Source organism: Schistocerca americana, chromosome 6, assembly GCF_021461395.2.
Source record: "Schistocerca americana isolate TAMUIC-IGC-003095 chromosome 6, iqSchAmer2.1, whole genome shotgun sequence".
Classification (NCBI taxonomy): Eukaryota; Metazoa; Arthropoda; class Insecta; order Orthoptera; family Acrididae; genus Schistocerca; species Schistocerca americana.
This window is the reverse complement of record NC_060124.1, coordinates 289,337,080-289,342,079: the sequence shown is the minus strand read 5'-3', so window position 1 is coordinate 289,342,079 and position 5,000 is coordinate 289,337,080. Positions and strand designations below refer to the sequence as shown.

General features: G+C 53.7%; 1 non-coding gene across 1 annotated transcript in view; it reads left to right on the top strand.

Moving 5' to 3' along the window:
* Positions 1-4,421: 4,421 nt before the first annotated feature.
* Positions 4,422-5,000, top strand: part of LOC124620927 — a 1,910-nt gene continuing 1,331 nt past the window's right edge. Inside the window, exon 1 of the ribosomal RNA XR_006980431.1 lies at positions 4,422-5,000. This exon is cut by the window's right edge and continues 1,331 nt beyond it. This is a non-coding gene — a ribosomal RNA (small subunit ribosomal RNA).

Genomic DNA, 5,000 nt, shown 5'->3' with positions numbered 1-5,000 from the left:
TGCATCCTCTGTCGACAACAGCACCCCAACGCCAGCGCCTCTGCCGCACGAAGTCGTGGACCGGCAATCACTCCACCTGCACCCGTTCGTGCCCCACCCCAACCGCCCAACTCGCAACTCCAGCGGATGAACGGCGGACTTTGCTCGCACTCGCAATGTGCAATCCACCCCTATAACGTGCGTTTCATGAAGAGTTATGTCCAATATGCGACATTCCCGCTGTCCATATACATGAGCTGCGAGCTGTACCACGTACGAGCTACAGACGCGATCGCGTTGCTCTCTGTACGAATGCAGATGCTCAGCGGCAGCTAGGAGGCGCTCCATCCATGTCGGTACCGGTGAGCGTTGCACTCGCAGTCGCAAAAACGTACGGCAAGTATATTACTCGGAAGAGTCAATGACAGTCCAAGCCCCCCCTGCGTGGGAAGAGTCTTCCTAGGCCATGACCCACCGGAAGGGCGCAGCGTCCCCCACCCCAGACATGTGACGTCACACTATCGGTATTGACGACTAGACTGATTCCTTATAATCATTTGCCATACACCGGTGGAAGCTGCCGAGACGAGTAACTACGTGGCGGCCTCGCCGTGTCACTAATGTACAGAGATACAACAGTTTCGACTGGAACCGGATGAAACGTATACACGGCGCTGATTAGTAATAGATAGAGCCATCAAAATACAGATAATGTATACAACTGTCCGTATACATGCTGAAAGACTCTGCTCACAATCACAACCACACGTCAGCCAGACACTCTTATCACGCACTACTCTCTGCCTGTAACAGGCACAGAGACAATATGTAAGCACCAGCATGGAACAACACCCAGTGCATCCTCTCCGCCACATTAGACAATCCACACTATCATAACCAGACCGGGAGGTCCACTCACAAAACAGAATATCCCACCCTTCCGACAACCACCATTGCTCAGCTAAGCCACCAACACCCACACATGTCCTACACAGGGGTACACCCAACATCACAATACTGCCTCCTGTCACAGCACACAAACAATGGCAGGAATGAAAGACACAGGTCTGCCACAAGCATGGAATCAGAGCGCCGCCTGTCATGAGCCAAAGGTGCACCCTGACATGGCAAATCAGATGATGCCGCAGTCATTTACTTACGATAATCACAATCAACAAACCGGCCCCCCCCCCCCAAAACACCTTTCCTTACAACAATGTGTACCTTAACCTAACCCGTATTGTGCCTTAACCTAACCCGTATTGTGCCTTAACCTAACCCGTATTGTGCCTTAACCTAACCCGTATTGTGCCTTAACCTAACCCGTATTGTGCCTTAACCTAACCCGTATTGTGCCTTAACCTAACCCGTATTGTGCCTTAACCTAACCCGTATTGTGCCTTAACCTAACCCGTATTGTGCCTTAACCTAACCCGTATTGTGCCTTAACCTAACCCGTATTGTGCCTTAACCTAACCCGTATTGTGCCTTAACCTAACCCGTATTGTGCCTTAACCTAACCCGTATTGTGCCTTAACCTAACCCGTATTGTGCCTTAACCTAACCCGTATTGTGCCTTAACCTAACCCGTATTGTGCCTTAACCTAACCCGTATTGTGCCTTAACCTAACCCGTATTGTGCCTTAACCTAACCCGTATTGTGCCTTAACCTAACCCGTATTGTGCCTTAACCTAACCCGTATTGTGCCTTAACCTAACCCGTATTGTGCCTTAACCTAACCCGTATTGTGCCTTAACCTAACCCGTATTGCGTCTTAACCTAACCCGTATTGCGCCTTAACCTAACCCGTATTGCGCCTTAACCTAACCCGTATTGCGCCTGAACCTAACCCGTGTTGCGCCTTAACCTAACCCGTGTTGCGCCTTAACCTAACCCGTGTTGCGCCTTAACCTAACCCGTGTTGCGCCTTAACCTAACCCGTGTTGCGCCTTAACCTAACCCGTGTTGCGCCTTAACCTAACCCGTGTTGCGCCTTAACCTAACCCGTGTTGCGCCTTAACCTAACCCGTGTTGCGCCTTAACCTAACCCGTGTTGCGCCTTAACCTAACCCGTGTTGCGCCTTAACCTAACCCGTGTTGCGCCTTAACCTAACCTATGTTGCGCCTTAACCTAACCTATGTTGCGCCTTAACCTAACCTATGTTGCGCCTTAACCTAACCTATGTTGCGCCTTAACCTAACCCATATTGTACCTTAACCTAACCCATATTGTACCTTAACCTAACCCATATTGTACCTTAACCTAACCCATATTGTACCTTAACCTAACCCATATTGTACCTTAACCTAACCCATATTGTACCTTAACCTAACCCATATTGTACCTTAACCTAACCCATGTTGCGCCTTAACCTAACCCATGTTGCGCCTTAACCTAACCTATGTTGCGCCTTAACCTAACCTATGTTGCGCCTTAACCTAACCTAGGTTGGGCCTTAACCCAACACACGTTGGGCCTTAACCCAACACACGTTGGGCCTTAACCCAACACACGTTGGGCCTTAACCCAACACACGTTGGGCCTTAACCCAACACACGTTGGGCCTTAACCCAACACACGTTGGGCCTTAACCCAACACACGTTGGGCCTTAACCCAACACACGTTGGGCCTTAACCCAACACACGTTGGGCCTTAACCCAACACACGTTGGGCCTTAACCCAACACACGTTGGGCCTTAACCCAACACACGTTGGGCCTTAACCCAACACACGTTGGGCCTTAACCCGCTCTGTAATTGTCATACGACGCGTTAAATTAGTGTAGTGTTGCCTAACTGCAACCCCCGCATTATAGTTTGCCACTCGCACTGCCCGGTCCCCAGAGTATCGCTTCATGTTAAACACCTTGCAGCTATACACTGTAATGCGGATGGCAGCAGGACGTACATGCTCAATGCCCTTCGCAGTTGTTCATTGGCATTCGCATGGCGAAGCACAGCCTACGTTGTGGTACGGCTTGTGTCAACTGTCCGCTGATGTTGTACGTCCAAATGACACACTGTACTGCACATTGGTCCTCATGTACTGAATGATACATCGTGGTACATGTGTGACCGTACCACGACTGCGCCAACAACGGCGAACCATACGGTCCAAATATTGTGCACTCAGCTACGTGTCGTCTCCCTATAAGAGCTGGATTGCAGTATGGTATGCCGTGGATGGCGATCAGCATGAGCCGTCTGTTGATGTAGTGGCGCGTGTTGTCAGACGTAGTCGTCTCTTCTCACACACCGTGATAGCATGGTGCACTGCGTTCCACATCTGCGACATGCGACAGAGGCCGGTTGACAGTCGTTCGTGCAATGGACATCGCATACGTACGGGGGCCACCTTCCACGTGTTCGCGAAGCGTGCACATGTTGTTGCGTGTATGTGGGCAGACATAGTGTGTCGTGACACCTGACACAGGCATGCAACAATCGTTGAATTTGCAAATGGCGATGGACGTCTACGTTTGCTGGTGACGTTACGCAAATGAACAACTGGTAAACCGTTGTGGTGCGGTTGTTCTCGCTAGAGGTGAATCAGTGATGGCGACGATCGGTTGAGCTACCAACCGGTTGTTTCAGCGATACCCACCATGCCCACGAACGTGAATGGCATGTGGGTGTGAAGCGATACGCGGCGGTGGCTGGGTGGGACCGTCCCCGGCCGGTGAGGGGGGGCCTCCCGGCGTGCTGGCCGCGCGGTGCGTGGGCGCACGCGCTACAGCCGGCTGGTGGGGGCGGCCAGTGGCAGGCGCGCCGGCCGACGGAGGCGGCAGGCGGCGCAGCTGCGCGCCGGCGCACCCTGCACGCGGCGCCGTGCGGCCAAAGTAGGTCCTCGCGGGCCCGGTGCGAAGCGCGGTGGACATCTGCAGTGTGCTGGTCCGATTGAGGACTGTGTGCGCTGAGGATGCGCCGCCGCCCGGCGCTCGGCGCCGCGACGCCGTCTGCTGCTCGGTCGCCTCTGCGGTTCTCGCAGGTGGTTTGTATCGCAGCTGTGCGGACGTGTTGGCGCGTGCGCTGTGCTGGGAGAGTTCGCTTCGGCACCCAAGTGGGGCTTTTGTCCTTCTGTGGCGCTGGCGTTGGAGCTGCCGGCCACCGTAGGTGGCGCGTGTTGTCTCCCGCCGGCAATGCCACGACAGCACGCTCCCGGGCCTCTGTCGGCAGCGGCAAGCTCAGTTGGGAGCACGGGTGGTCGCACCTAAAGCGTCTACTCGCCAAACTCCGGGCGATTGCGCCTCTCTCGAACCCGACCAAGTACTTAGGACGGCGCTGCGCGCCGCCGGGACCTGAGAGGGTTTCGAGGTGTATTGTGCAGGGGAGCTCAGCCTCCTCCTGTTTGCAGAAAAATTGAGCGGACGCTTGCGTGTTCGCGCGGGCCCCCGGGACACACTCCCGGGCGGCCGGCTGCTCAGCTCTAGTTGACGCAGCTCCCTGGTTGATCCTGCCAGTAGTCATATGCTTGTCTCAAAGATTAAGCCATGCATGTCTCAGTACAAGCCGCATTAAGGTGAAACCGCGAATGGCTCATTAAATCAGTTATGGTTCCTTAGATCGTACCCACGTTACTTGGATAACTGTGGTAATTCTAGAGCTAATACATGCAAACAGAGTCCCGACCAGAGATGGAAGGGACGCTTTTATTAGATCAAAACCAATCGGTCGGCTCGTCCGGTCCGTTTGCCTTGGTGACTCTGAATAACTTTGGGCTGATCGCACGGTCCTCGTACCGGCGACGCATCTTTCAAATGTCTGCCTTATCAACTGTCGATGGTAGGTTCTGCGCCTACCATGGTTGTAACGGGTAACGGGGAATCAGGGTTCGATTCCGGAGAGGGAGCCTGAGAAACGGCTACCACATCCAAGGAAGGCAGCAGGCGCGCAAATTACCCACTCCCGGCACGGGGAGGTAGTGACGAAAAATAACGATACGGGACTCATCCGAGGCCCCGTAATCGGAATGAGTACACTTTAAATCCTTTAACGAGTATCTATTGGAGGGCAAGTCTG